The 15,862-nt window shown below is 42.5% G+C and overlaps 1 protein-coding gene across 1 annotated transcript in view; it reads right to left on the reverse strand.

The window, feature by feature from the left end:
* Positions 1-15,862, reverse strand: part of LOC311244845 (cadherin EGF LAG seven-pass G-type receptor 1-like) — a gene marked incomplete at its 5' end in the record, with an annotated part of 142,700 nt that overhangs the window by 66,511 nt on the left and 60,327 nt on the right.

Below are 15,862 nucleotides of genomic sequence, written 5' to 3' on the forward strand. Positions count from 1 at the left end.
CAGAGAGAGAAGCAGAGAGAAGCAGAGAGAAGCAGAGAGAGAAGCAGAGAGAGAAGCAGAGAGAAGCAGAGAGAGAAGCAGAGAGAGAAGCAGAGAGAAGCAGAGAGAAGCAGAGAGAGAAGCAGAGAGAAGCAGAGAGAAGCAGAGAGAGAAGCAGAGAGAGAAGCAGAGAGAAGCAGAGAGAGAAGCAGAGAGAGAAGCAGAGAGAGAAGCAGAGAGAAGCAGAGAGAGAAGCAGAGAGAGAAGCAGAGAGAAGCAGAGAGAGAAGCAGAGAGAGAAGCAGAGAGAGAAGCAGAGAGAAGCAGAGAGAGAAGCAGAGAGAAGCAGAGAGAGAAGCAGAGAGAAGCAGAGAGAAGCAGAGAGAGAAGCAGAGAGAGAAGCAGAGAGAAGCAGAGAGAAGCAGAGAGAAGTGGAGAGAAGCAGAGAGAGAAGCAGAGAGAGAAGCAGAGAGAGAAGCAGAGAGAGAAGCAGAGAGAAGCAGAGAGAGAAGCAGAGAGAGAAGCAGAGAAAAGCAGAGAGGGAAGCAGAGAGAAGCAGAGAGAGAAGCAGAGAGAGAAGCAGAGAGAGAAGCAGAGAGAAGCAGAGAGAGAAGCAGAGAGACGCAGAGAGAGAAGCAGAGAAAAGCAGAGAGAGAAGCAGAGAGAGAAGCAAAGAGAAGCAGAGAGAGAAGCAGAGAGAGAAGCAGAGAAAAGCAGAGAGGGAAGCAGAGAGAAGCAGAGAGAAGCAGAGAGAGAAGCAGAGAGAAGCAGAGAGAGAAGCAGAGAAAAGCAGAGAGGGAAGCAGAGAGAGAAGCAGAGACATTCAGATGAAAGTAATGTCACATCTTACCTGTGCAACGGTATAGGTTAACATGATGATGTCACACCACTTTTACATGTATGTTATGTCTATGTGATGTGTTGTGACGTCATGTCTTCACGATGTCTGTATGATGCATGTCTGAACACTTCGCCCCCCCCCCCCCCCCCCCCCCTGGGCCCTACAAGGACCACAATGGAAACAAGCTCCGAGCTGTTTCGTGTCTCTCCTTGGCAGTGTTCCAGACTGTGCTGCTTCTGTCACATGTTGTTTATATATCGTCAAAATAAAGTCAAGTCAAGTCAAGACCAGAGACATTCAGGACCAGAGACGTTCAGGACCAGAGACGTTCAGGACCAGAGACATTCAGGACAAGAGACGTTCAGGACCAGAGACGTTCAGGACCAGAGACGTTCAGGACCAGAGACGTTCAGGACCAGAGACGTTCAGGACCAGAAGGACCAGAGACGTTCAGGACCAGAGACGTTCAGGACCAGAGACATTCAGGACCAGAGACGTTCAGGACCAGAGACGTTCAGGACCAGAGACGTTCAGGACCAGAGACGTTCAGGACCAGAGACGTTCAGGACCAGAGACATTCAGGACCAGAGACGTTCAGGACCAGAGACATTCAGGACCAGAGACATTCAGGATCAGAGACGTTCAGGACCAGAGGCGTTCAGGACCAGAGACATTCAGGACCAGAGACATTCAGGACCAGAAGGACCAGAGACGTTCAGGACCAGAGACATTCAGGACCAGAGACATTCAGGACCAGAAGGACCAGAGACGTTCAGGACCAGAGACGTTCAGGACCAGAGACATTCAGGACCAGAAGGACCAGAGACGTTCAGGACCAGAGACATTCAGGACCAGAGACATTCAGGACCAGAGACGTTCAGGACCAGAAGGACCAGAGACGTTCAGGACCAGAGACGTTCAGGACCAGAGACATTCAGGACCAGAGACGTTCAGGACCAGAGACATTCAGGACCAGAGACGTTCAGGACCAGAGACGTTCAGGACCAGAGACATTCAGGACCAGAGACGTTCAGGACCAGAGACGTTCAGGACCAGAGACGTTCAGGACCAGAGACGTTCAGGACCAGAGACGTTCAGGACCAGAGACGTTCAGGACCAGAGACATTCAGGACCAGAGACGTTCAGGACCAGAGACGTTCAGGACCAGAGACGTTCAGGACCAGAGACATTCAGGACCAGAGACGTTCAGGACCAGAGACGTTCAGGACCAGAGACGTTCAGGACCAGAGACATTCAGGACCAGAGACATTCAGGACCAGAGACATTCAGGACCAGAAGCATTCAGGAGAAACAAAGACTTACGCCCCAAGAGTCTCAATTAGATGCCTACACTTAATCCCTTGCCTCTGCCGTTAGGTGTGTGTACTGTGTACTGTGTGTACTGTGTACTGTGTACTGTGTGTATTGTGATACTTTGGTCCACGATATTACATAGATGCAGTATGTGATGCCCAGCATTGTGATATTTCTCGCAGTGCTTTTTCAAGGCCTTCGATGAAAGACCATACAACGTCAACCTAGCAGATACCGTAGATGCATTTACCGTTAGTACAGTAGCATGTGAGGTACTTAATAGTAAAAGACGGTAAGAAGGTTTGTATTTTATTTATTTCAGAAAAAATAAAGACTTTCTTACTTCTATTTCAGAGACCAATGCTCGACTTATTTACTCGTGGAACAGCTCTTAAATCAAATCAAATCAAATGTATTTGTAAGGCCCGACAACACATGTTAATGTCCCCATGGGCCGGACACGTCTTCTTTAAGGCCCGACAACACACGTTAATGTCCCCATGGGCCGGACACGTCTTCTTTAAGGCCCGACAACACACGTTAATGTCCCCATGGGCCGGACACGTCTTCTTTAAACAGGTCAAGAAGAAACATCACAATAAATCAATAACAAAACAACAACAAAAAAACACCATGAAATCCAAAAGAAATGTAAAATAAATAAATGCAACACTCCCAGACAGACCCCAGCGAAGGTACGGAAAAACTCACAAAAAACCTAGCAATAGGAAAAAAGCACCACAGGCAATGTGGAGGAGAGAAACCTTAGAAGGGCCGTTCAAGGGGGGGGGGGGGTCTCCCTTCTTAGATGTAGGTGATAGTAGTGTTGCTATGGATGATCGATGGGTGGAGAATAAAACAGGCGAAATAGTTAGTATGTATGTATGTACACATATGTGTAATAAAACTAGAGGTGGGCATAGATAATTTTTTTTAATCTAGATTAATCTATCTGCAATCCTGGATTTAATCTAGATTAATCTAGATTAAAATGGCTCAAAAAAAAGAAAAAAAAAACTGCCGAAGGCATTCAAAATATGTCTACCCAAATAATGACCAGAAGTAAGTCCTTACTTTTTCTTTCCTCCTTATGTTTCTCAGGCCAGGTGGCCCATTACACCATGAGCCCATCTCCCGTTTCCAAAATGCATTACAGACTGTTTGAAAAAGCTGTTTTGCTATGATAATTTGTAATGAAATATCAAAATAATGTTCAATAAGATGTACTTGTGTTTAATAAGTTGTTTTATTCAGAAGTTAACACAAATAAATAATATTACCAGTACAGTACAGTATCTAGCACACTCTCAGGAGCAAAACAGAAAAAATAATTTCAAACTTGAACTATGTGACATGGCTTGAATCAACTGCTCCAGTGGAGTTGCTCAGTGGCCAATGGTGTCAACTGTGGTTGTACTGGGCAGCTCCCAGGTGTGAATGGAACTGTGTGAATGTGAAGCAGGGCGTTCCTGAAAAAGAGCATCTGTGCTCAGCGAACCTACCCTGGGTAAATAAAGGTAAAAAAAAAATGTAAAAAAAAAAAAAAAAAAAACGATTAATGCGTTAATTATATTATCGCGCGATACTAGTATAGCGTTAACGCAGCACGTTAACGCCGTTAACGGCCCAGCTCTAAATAAAACACAAATATGTACATGCAATAGCAACAGGGGTACATAAGAACATAACACTCTTCCCGTTCTAAGCACAGAGGCTGCAGTATATCTGTTTGGGTGCCGAGAGCGTGGGCGCAGCGTGGAGACGGCATTAGCTGCTCTGTGAAAGCGAGCAGCGCTCCCATTGAGTCCTAATTGGATTATGGGAGCGAGACACCGGTGGGAGTGGAGATACTGTAGAGTGTAGACAGACAGGAAGGAGCGCTCCATTTCATGTCACACAGCCTCCCCAGGGAACTCACTCTCGCTGCCGAGAGCGTCGGACAGCCAAGTGTCAACCATCGTGACAGCTGGCAATCCCAGCGGCGCCCAAACGTCAAGGTCCTGGCAACAAAAACGACATTTCTAAATGGCTGCATTTATATAGCAGCTTTTATCCAAAGCGCTTTACAATTTGTTCCTCACATTTGACCCATTCACTCACACATTCACACACCGGAGACAACCATGCAAGGTGCCAACCTGCTCATCGGGAGCAATTAGGGGTTAAGTGTCTTCCTCGAGGACTCATCGACACCGGGAACCTCTGGATTACCAGACGATTGCTCTAGCTCCCGAGCCACTGTCGCCCCTTTCTAGCAACGTTCTCACTTGTTCCGCCACCAATCGCAGGCCTTATTTTCCCTGTTCAACCCGTGTGTCTCCCGTTTCAGTGAAACAGCACTGCTGCTAATGCACACTATCGTTGTCTCTACTGTGTGTGTGTGTGTGTGTGTGTGTGTGTGCAGCCCGATCTCACTTACAATTATGTAAATAAAGTACGTATCAACCACAGGGAAAAGGTACGTTATGTTATAGTCATAAGTAATATATTTACGTTTTGTATAAGTAATATATTTACGTTTTGTATAGGCGAATGTAAAAAAAAATACAAAAAAAACAGATTGGTTAGAGAGTTGAATTAACAATGCTTGTGGTGGGGTGGGGGGTGAATGCGCTCACCAACCCTGATACAAACACAGCAATACTATGATGGTGGTTTGTTTTAAGCTAGATCAGGCTGCTCAAGACTACAGAGACACACTGTTGTGATAGCCTCGCCCCAACCTTTAACCCTAACCCTAATCACACTGCTACCTTAAACTAACCCTAAGTACTTTATTTACGTTTTCTATATGTTACTCGTCCTTTCGGACAAGTTATGTTTTTGTAGGTTTATATTGATTTTTGCTACCGGGCAGTCCGGTAGAGAGAGAGAGAGAGAGAGAGAGGAGGAATGGGAGATAAGACCGGGGAAGACATTCGGCAAAGATCACCGGGTCCGGGAGTCGGCCGTGTAGCACCGTAGTGCTGCTGTATGCGGTGCGCCACTCGGGCGCCCCTTATTTACGTTTTCTGATGAGACTGTGTTGGTGTGTATGTGTGACCTTTGACCTCCTTCTTGTAGGACCAAGGACATGTAGAGGGGACGCTGACGTATCCAGTATGTAGAGTATGTAGCACTGCAGGGTGTGTCTAAATGGAGGACTGGAGATAACCACACACACAGCTGTTTATTCTCCACACTGTGATATTAACTTAATGCCCACTGGCAGAGGCTTTGGTTCAGGTTCCAGTACTGCTGTGACTAACCCCCCACTGAAGTTTGATCATGTACTTTGTATACATTTCTTGTTTTTTGGTCTGATGTGCGGGTTGGAGTTGAGTGGGTATATAGGTGACGGGTTGCTGGCCACACCTCAGGCTCTGCCAAGAGAGGTCTGGAGAAATGCACACGATAAGAAGTTACTAAACTCAATCAGACGATAACAAAGGAAATGTAAACAAAGTGCGATACCAAGCAGGGTTCTTTTGCCTGGAGGTCGCTGTTTGCCAACATTACAGACTCTATCTTTAACTCTGGGTTTGGACTACATTGATTATTCATAGGTTATTCTTTATTTAAGCACAGTGAGGGGCAGACAGTCGTTGTCAATGGTGCCGAGATCACAACAGGAAAAGGAAAACAATTAGTCAAAAAAAAGAGAAAGGAGAGAGAAAAAAAAGAAAGAAAACAAGACAGATAAGAGAAAAAAAAGATGAGGTCATCCAGAAATGTTGGATGTGTTTTGAACTTTTGAACTGGAATCTTTTTTTTTTATGTTTTGTGGAGAGAAGTAACTGTCAACACAGTGGATAAGTGCAACACAGTGTCACCATAGACAAGAATTAGGTCTACATTTACATTTAGTCATTTAGCTGACGCTTTTATCCAAAGCGACTTACAAGTTCTGTACAACAAGTCAGCAGGAAGGGCACAACTCTGGCAGCTAAGGGTCAGTAACATTGTTCGTCAAACAGCGTTGAACTTGAGTGCTGCAGTGTTGAGTGCATAGTAGCATAGACATATTAGCATAGTAGGTAGTAATATAGGCAAGGTGATTTCCTAAGTAGCAGAGTGCATACTAGTAAAAGACAGTAGTTATTTTTTATTAATACATTTTTCTTCTTCTCCATTTCAGACATTGATTGAAGAGGTGTGTTTTTAGTCAACGATGGAAAATTGGGCATAGGTCTATATACTTTTCCACTCCTGACCTTCATGAAGAGTTATCAGTGTTCTCGGGAAAACCATAAGATTTGAGTCAAGAACGTGCTTTTTAGTCATTGATTGATTGAGACCAATGTTGTCGGTAAACTTGACCACCACGCGAATGGTAAATGGCTGCTTTTTTATATAGCGCTTTTATCCAAAGCGCTTTACAATTTGTTACTCACATTTTACCCATTCACTCACACATTCACACACCGACGGCGGAGGCAACCGTGCAAGGTGCCAACCTGCTCATCAGGAGCAATTAGGGGTTAAGTGTCTTGCTCAGGGACACATCGACACGCTGCCCGGGAGGAGCGGGAATCGCACCAGGAACCTCCGGTTTGCCAGACGACTGCTCTACCTCCTTCTACATGCTTTTGTGACATGTTAGTGATGTTACTACCGGTACTTGAAAACGTTTGATTTTAAAATCGCAAATTTTTTGCATCACTCTGAAAGACTAGACCCCTGGCCCTTCTATCCTCTTTGTTTTACTGTGTCCTACCTGTTTTTATTACTTTAATTCCTTTACTGTTTTTAATCTTATATCTTGCATCATATTATTTTGTTTTTATTACTTTCATTGCTTTATTATGTTTTTAATCTTATATCTTGCATCACATTATTTTGTTTTTATCAACCTGCCTGTGAAGCACTTTGGTGCCAGCTGCCGCTGCCTGGAAATGTGCTATATAAATAAAATTGACTTGACTCGACTTGAAAAATATGGATCTATGACCATAATGTCATTTTGGGGTCGGTACTGACCCTAAGTGGTGGAACAGGTTAACATAACCTTTAATCAGAGCAGCATAACTGGACCACACACCACTTTAACATAACCTTTAATCAGAGCAGCATAACTTGACCACATACTACTTTAACATAACCTTTAATCAGAGCAGCATAACTGGACCACATACTACTTTAACAAAACCTATAGACCTGTTCGCTTGATTGATTGAGACCAATGTTGTCGGCGCAGAAGATAAAAGGGGGCAGACTTTGAGGTTTGATGAATCGACTTGTCATGAGGTGGAATATAATACCCTTATGTCCTATGTCCGCTTTTATGGATCATATGGATCATCTTTACACACACATGTGTGTGTGTGTGTGTGTGTGTGTGTGTGCGCGTGCGTGTGTGTGTGTGTGTGTGTGTGTGTGCGTGCGTGCGTGTGTGTGTGTGTGTGTGTGTGTGCGTGTGTGTGTGCGTGTGTGTGTGTGTGTGCGCGCGTGCGTGCGTGTGTGTGTGTGTGTGTGTAAACCTAGCAGTATCGATGACAAAGCATCCCGACTAAGCATCTTCACCACCTCTGCCTCGGGACAAAGATGTTACATGTTAGCCTATTGTCCGGTGGCTGTACGTTTCAAAGCTATACATTACGTTGACGACTGCGACAAAGTGAGCGGTTCTGTCGCTGAGTGTCTGCCGTGAAGGGTTGAGAAAGGACGGGTCGCCCGCGGTGTGTCTTTTACGTTCGCTCCGCGGTGTCCATTTCCCGCTCAAACGAACGCTAACATGTGACACTAACAGAAGAGAGCCACCGATGGAGGTAATCCGAGTGTTGCCCATTCGATGTTAAACCTTTCACTACCACACTACCAAATGATTAACCCTTTCACTACCACACAATAACACTATGCAACAACCATCAAACACACACATCCACACGCACGTCGCACACACTCACTTTAAACAAACAACACACTGCAGCATCCACTCTCCACACTTTAGAACACCTAAACACACTTTATATTTATTGGTAAAGGATTTGCACTACAACCCATACCTCAGTACACCTTACTGTAAATTGTACCTAAATTGTACCTCATCCCATTTCTGCTTTGCACTATATAGTATATTGTATATTAGTATATTGCATAGTATATTGTATATTGTATGGTAACTCAGTTACTTCTATTCTGCATCGAACATTGTACATATGTATATACTGAACACTGTGTCTACGTACGTGACTTCTATTTTTTACTTCTATTTTTACATGCTATACTATTTTATTTCATACTTATCTTTTGTCTAGCACAGTCTCTGGAGCGTAACAGAAAGAAGCATTTTGTATAAAAGTATTTTGTAGGGGAGCTCCCATAGCTCACCGCATATTTCTGCGCTATTTCTGCGTCGGGGAAAACCGTGCTCGTCACGGATCTGGGGGACATGAGTTCGATTCCCGGACCCGCCGTCATTTCTCAGAATGTCTTCCCCTGCTCTACATCCCATTTCAACCTGTTTCTGTCGGTCATGCTTGACCAGAAAAGCGATAAACGCTAAAAAATAAAGTTTTTTTTTTTTTTTTTTTTTTTTACTTCTGTATGACAACTATTAAAGAAACTTGAACACTACCAAATGGTTAAACCATTTGAGAGTTTTAGCTGAAGTCTAAAAGAAGCCATACATACATGCTTCTCCGGTCGCCGTGGCAACTGCAGAATGAGTTTATAATCTACTGTACAAGTTTTCCCATATTTTGCAGTAGTGGAGTCGTCTCTCCTGGGAGTGTTTATCTTGGCCGCCCTGCGCTCTCTGATATCCAACCCTCGTTCCACGTCTCGAATCACAACGCGTGACCTGCACGTCAAACCCCCCCACATTCGACTTCCCTCAGTGAGACACGGGTGCTCAACGTGGGGTCCGGGGACAACCGGGGGTTCTCGCCAGCGATTCCAGGAGGTCCCCCCGGAAAAATATTTGTATTTCATTATTATTTAATTTCCTAGAGGTTAGTCCACTGTGAGAATGTATAAGAATGACTATTCTGTTCACAGAAAATAGAAGTAATTATTCCATATCTAGGATTCTGTTCATGGGATCTTCACGCCTACGGTATATACAGTTATGGGATAACCACGTCCTCTCAGATGGAGGTCCTTGAGACAACACAACTGAGTCTGCTGTCTCTACACAACACAGTAGTATAGGAGGTAGAGGGAGGGGCCGCTGTCTCTACACAACACAGTAGTATAGGAGGTAGAGGGAGGGTCTGCTGTCTGTCTCTACACAACACAGTAGTATAGGAGGTAGAGGGAGGGTCAGCTGTCTCTACACAACACAGTAGTATAGGAGGTAGAGGGAGGGTCAGCTGTCTCTACACAACACAGTAGTATAGGAGGTAGAGGGAGGGGCCGCTGTCTCTACACAACACAGTAGTATAGGAGGTAGAGGGAGGGTCTGCTGTCTGTCTCTACACAACACAGTAGTATAGGAGGTAGAGGGAGGGTCCCCTGTCTCTACACAACACAGTAGTATAGGAGGCAGAGGGAGGGTCAGCTGTCTCTACACAACACAGTAGTATAGGAGGTAGAGGGAGGGGCCGCTGTCTCTACACAACACAGTAGTATAGGAGGTAGAGGGAGGGTCTGCTGTCTGTCTCTACACAACACAGTAGTATAGGAGGTAGAGGGAGGGTCAGCTGTCTCTACACAACACAGTAGTATAGGAGGCAGAGGGAGGGGCCCTTGGCATCTCATTGTCTGGAGATTATACAGGGATGAAAGATGGCCCACTGGCATAATCCCTACAACAGTACAGATAGGCTTAGCTTAATTGGAATTATAATGACAATATTGATTCATTGGCAGCAGTCCCTGCACTCCACCATGTGGGGCAACATTAATGCATTAATTAGATTAGATTAGATTAGATTAAAATGCATTGTCATTATACAAGTACAGTACAACGAAAAGGAAGTTTGGCATCTGACCAGAGTGCAAATGTAACAGTAAAGTGCAATAGCAATATATACGATGTGCAGGTGATTAAACTAGAGTATATATACTAGTGGTGGGGGGAAATATCGATACGTAGTATCACGATACTTTGCGTGGCGATACTGTATCGATACAGGGACGCCAAGTATCGATATTTATTTATTAAAAAAAATAAAAAAATTGTATAAGGAAGTTGCATTGTTCATTTCAATACCTATAATAGTACAGTAGTCCACACACACACACGTGTGCATTCAATTAAGTTGGAATATGACTGTAATACAAACAAGTTCAGTTTGTCAAGTACATGCAACACAGATTACAGTGTTTACATCTGTCTGCTTGAGAAAATACCATGTTCTGCAATAAAAAACGATTGAAGTGAGATGAACAGACTGAACTTTATTTGATTAGATAAAACATGTTGACAAAGTTTTACTTTGCAGTTGAAAAAGGGTAATAAATCGCAATATATCGCAATATTAATATCGCAATACTCAGCATATCGCAATATATTTAGTATCGCAATACTATCGTATGGTGACTCAAGTATCGTGATAGTATCGTATCGTGAGGCCTCTGGTGATTCCCACCCCTAATATATACTGTATATTCACATTTACATTTTGTCATTCAGCTGATGCTTTTATCCAAATTGTGAACAACAAGTCAATAGGAGGGGTACATGTCTGGCAGGCAGCTAAGGGTAAGTGTCATTGGTCGTCAAATAGTGTCAAACTTGAGTGTTACACTCTGAGTGCATAGTAGTATAGACATAATAGCATGATAAGTAGTAGTATACGGATAGTAACATACTGTAGTGGTAAGGTACATAATAGTAAAAGACAGTAACACGTTTTTCTTCTTCGTTTTTTTTTTTAAATATTTCAGATATTGATTGAAGAGGTGTGTTTTTTGTACTACTGAGTATTGAGTAATAATGCTAATCAGATGTTTAATAATAATTTAATAATAATTTAGGACCTGCTCAGAGGTCATTAATCGGCATGCATGCGATGCATGTATGCGATTCGTCTCTGCGATTAACGTCTCTGATTCACTGTACTGATTTCATAACCCATTAACCTAAAAGCCAAGTTTTCCATGAAAAGGATCATGTAGATATAGAATTGTTATTTTTCTGCAACCTTACACTACAGAGCACATGTTTGTCAAGAACGTACTGTACAACACCTGCGTCGCTAGCTTAACCCTCAGTCTTGCCTGCCAGGTAACTGTATTGTTTACGCTGGCTGTAATAAATCTTGTCATTGTGACTCATGAGAGAACAACGGCTGAACAAATGAGGTCACGGCGCTCTAGAGTGATTGAACACCTCAACACCCGCCCCCTCTTTGAAATACGTGAGATGTGACCCTTCAACTTCAGCCACGGCATTCGGGATAAGCCCTACAGTATAGCCTGACAGGGCTAAGGTTGCACAGGAAAGAGAACATTCCGGGGAGAAATGAATCTTCCGTTGTTACACGAGTCACTCAGAGCTCTAATGCTGCAAATATGTCATCGGGAAAACTGATACAATAGCTTACAAGCGGATTCTGCGGATGCCACCGTGACTGGAGTAATTGGTTGAAACCTGACCACCACGCGAGCGGCCACCAATCGACTCGTGGCGGCTGTGACCAGAGCTTAACATTATTGTTTTGTTTTTATCCCTATTGACCACTTGGTCAGTGGTGGAAAGTATACGTATTTGTACTCCTATGTATAATTTAGAGGTACTTTACTTGAGTATTTTCATTTTAGGGAACTATTGTAAAGTAAATATTGTACTTTTTACTCCACTACATTCATCTGAAGCCATCAGTTAACTTACTACAGTTACTTTGAAGGAAGAAAATTTGCTTTGGAAACGTGACAGAAATTGATGAAGATTATGTACTTTCACATTTGAAGCCTGTCATCCTCAAGAGGACGTAATCAGAGCAGCATAACTGGACCACATACCACTTTAACATGACCTTTAATCAGAGCAGCAGAACTGGACCACATACCACTTTAACACAACCTTTAATCAGAGCAGCATAACTGGACCACACACCACTTTAACACGACCTTTAATCAGAGCAGCATAACTAGACCACATACCACTTTAACACAACCTTTAATCAGAGCAGCATAACTGGACCACATACCACTTTAACATGACCTTTAATCAGAGCAGCATAACTGGACCACATACCACTTTAACATGACCTTTAATCAGAGCAGCATAACTGGACCACATACCACTTTAACATGACCTTTAATCAGAGCAGCATAACTGGACCACATACCACTTTAACATGACCTTTAATCAGAGCAGCATAACTGGACCACATACCACTTTAACATGACCTTTAATCAGATCAGCATAACTGGACCACATACCACTTTAACATGACCTTTAATCAGAGCAGCATAACTGGACCACATACCACTTTAACATAACCTTTAATCAGAGCAGCAGAACTGGACCGCATACCACTTTAACATGACCTTTAACCAGAGCAGCATAACTGGACCACATACCACTTTAACATGACCTTTAATCAGAGCAGCATAACTGGACCACATACCACTTTAACATAACCTTTAATCAGAGCAGCATAACTGGACCACATACCACTTTAACACAACCTATAGAGGTCAATGGATCGAGGGTTGAATGCTCCCAATCACTGGAATACACAAACAGCATATAGAATGCATACTTTTATTTTAGATACTTAAGATACAACTACTTTCTCTACTTTTACTTAGAATTTCAAATGGATGGCTTTTACCTTTACCAGAGTATGGTGCATTTATGTATATATAAAATTAAGTAAAGGAACTGTGTAAGGAACTGTGTACTTCTTCCACCACTGTCTAGTGTAGATTCCAATGTAGATTCATTATCTCTTTTTTTTTTTTAAGATTCATTATCTCTCTGTATCATGTGACCAGATTGAAGGAAACAACAGGTCACAGCTTAATGATACAGTGATAACAGGGGATTAGTGTGTTCACTGCATTCCAAACAAACAGCTTCGTAAATCAAACGTTTTCCATCTTCCTGTTTCTGCCGACGAGCAGAGGAAACAAACAAGAGGCCGAAACAACTTCTATAAAACGATGGGTTCTTTTCTCATAGTTTACAAGCAGAAAAGAACCCATCGTTTTCAGGTAAGAAATAGAATAATTTTTACATCAGTATTCAGTAAGATATACTGAGGTGAATGGAGAACTTTTGCTTTTACCAGAGAAATATTTATACTTTTACAATTTACAATTCAGTAATTTACTGTAGCTGACGCTTTTATCCAAAGCTTTTTGTTAAAACATGTCACCAGGAGGCGTCTATTCGAAAGGCAACCAGTTCATGCTTCCGCGTTCACGTTTTGCGCTCTGATTGGCCACTGCTGTTTCTGGTCGCACCAATCGTGTGACGGCAAGTTCTTTCGCCGGTTAAGCTTAGGCGCTCTTTCGAAGTTGGTTAAGGTTAGAGTTAGTCTTAGAGCAGGGCGATAGAACACCAGCCCTGATTCCAAACTCTAACCTTAACCAACTTCGAAAGAGTCGCCTAAGCTTAACCAGTGATAAACTAGGCGTTAAGTAGTTTGCTGCTGGTCGAGGCGGAAATGGGCGCGTCACGCGATTGGGCGCACATGTCACATGACCAGAAACGTCAGTGGCCAATCAGATTAGCAAAACGCATGAACCGGTTGCCTTTCGAATAGACGCCACCAGGAGGGGTACATCTCTGGCAGCTAAGGGTCAGTGGCATTGTTCGTCAAATAGTGTTGAACTTGAGTGTTACACTCTGAGTGCATAGTAGTATAGACATTATTAGCACGATAGGTAGTAGTATAAGAATAGTAGCATAGTAGTAGGGTACATAATAGTAAAAAGACAGTAAGAAGGTTAGGTTAGTAAGAAGGTTAGGACATGTGGGTCTCTGATGGGCCTACTAACACTCACTTATACTTGCCTCACTTATACTAGGGTTCATTTTTTACTTTATAAAAGGAATTGTCCACTACTGCTAACCACAGACTAACTTACAAACAATGGTATTTTTCTACTGTATCACTGTCTATTCACAGGGGGGTCAAAGTTGTTGTTGGACTTGAGACCAGACGAAGATAAACAGCGTCACCGCCTGCCCTCATGTGAACCCAAACACCACCATCTTGTTGCCGGGGGTCCTTGACTCGTGGTCATGACCTCGTGGTCTCAGTGACGGGGGGACACGGTGAACTCTGTACCAGAGGTCAGCGGGAGAAAGGACTGACCGAGGGTGCGTTGCACACGCTTGTCCGCGCTCGTGTGTGCGTGTGTGTAGACATGAATGTGCGGCACGGCCTGAATATCCCCGCTCCCACGATTGAGTATAATATGGGACGAATCAAACCATAAACAAGGTGGCCTATAGCTCAAGTCAGTATTTTTTCTTTTGTTTTTGAGTATTACATTTTTTCTTTATTGTTTATGTCCGTTTAATAGTGTTGTTGATGTTATTGTAGATGTTGTGTTGTATGTCTATAAATGTTTAATAAAGTTTAAGTTTAAAAAAACTGTATTTTTTTCTGTTGTGAAGCACTTTGAGCTGCAATTTTTGTATGAAGTGCTATACAAATAAAGTTTATTATTATTAATCTTTTAGCCAAACAATTAGTCACAAAGATAAGAGCTCTTCCAAAAAGATTCCACAGAATCAATGATAAAACCTCTATATCTGGTATCAAACTAGCATTGCCTCGATTATATACACCATAGATTATATATTGCATTTTGACTTAGTTCAAAGCTCTAAACAGCTTTTGTTACTATCTACGATTCAATCACGTCAACGACATGTGAATGTCCATAATATGTTGAGATGCTGAGGTCGTCACCGTGGGGGTGAACATTGCTGATACCATATAGAGTTTAGACGGTCAAATAAATGACGGATTGTAAGGGATTAAACCACTCTGAGACAGAAGGTACATTGTGCTATTATTCCAATGATCGTGGACAGTTAAATCAATATCTATTAACATAAACAACTGTCTCCCTATGTGTAACCATCATTCAACTTCCCTCTTACATCACAACACTGTTGGAATGGAATCTTGGAACCTGTTTTACACGTTCAGACACCTGGAATGCCCTCCAACTGACTCTGAAGCTGAAGGTTTTTCTTTCTTTCGCTGCATTTAAAAGTATGATCTCCGACCACTGTGTATCGATAAATAATTTTTTATTGTTTATTCTTATTTATCGTGTGTATTTATCGTGTGTAAACGAGGGTAACCTCAGTGCAGTGTTGGGAAAGTTCACTTTCTACATGAACTAGTTCAGTTCACAGTTCACAAATTTTTAAATGAACTAGTTCAGTTCATAGTTCATAATTCAAAATTTTGAACTAAAGTTCATGGTTTCAAAAATGAACACATTTATAGTTTATAGTTCTTTTTTCAATACGTTGCTGCAAGCTATTATTTGTCAAATTTATTGCCACAACCCATATAGAACCACAGACAGCAATCAGAATACTGGCATTGGCATTTCCATAACGCTTTGCTGCCGCCCATTCAGTCCACACTAGTAGAAGCTGTAGCTTTCATCTCTACAGTATATTTTCAAAAACATAAAGAAAAACGTGCTGCTTGAATGGTCTTTATTAAGTATAATAATCTAAATATACTTAAAGTACCAAAAGTGAAAGTAGTCATTGTGCAAACATATAACATATAAACATGTGCAGACATAACTCTGTACTAACACAACACGAGGTAGGACCCAGGCTGAGGTATGAAACTAAGGTTGTACCTCAAAGTTC

This window comes from Notolepis coatsorum (assembly GCF_963971535.1).
Source record: "Notolepis coatsorum genome assembly, chromosome: 18".
NCBI classification, from domain to species: domain Eukaryota; kingdom Metazoa; phylum Chordata; class Actinopteri; order Aulopiformes; family Paralepididae; genus Notolepis; species Notolepis coatsorum.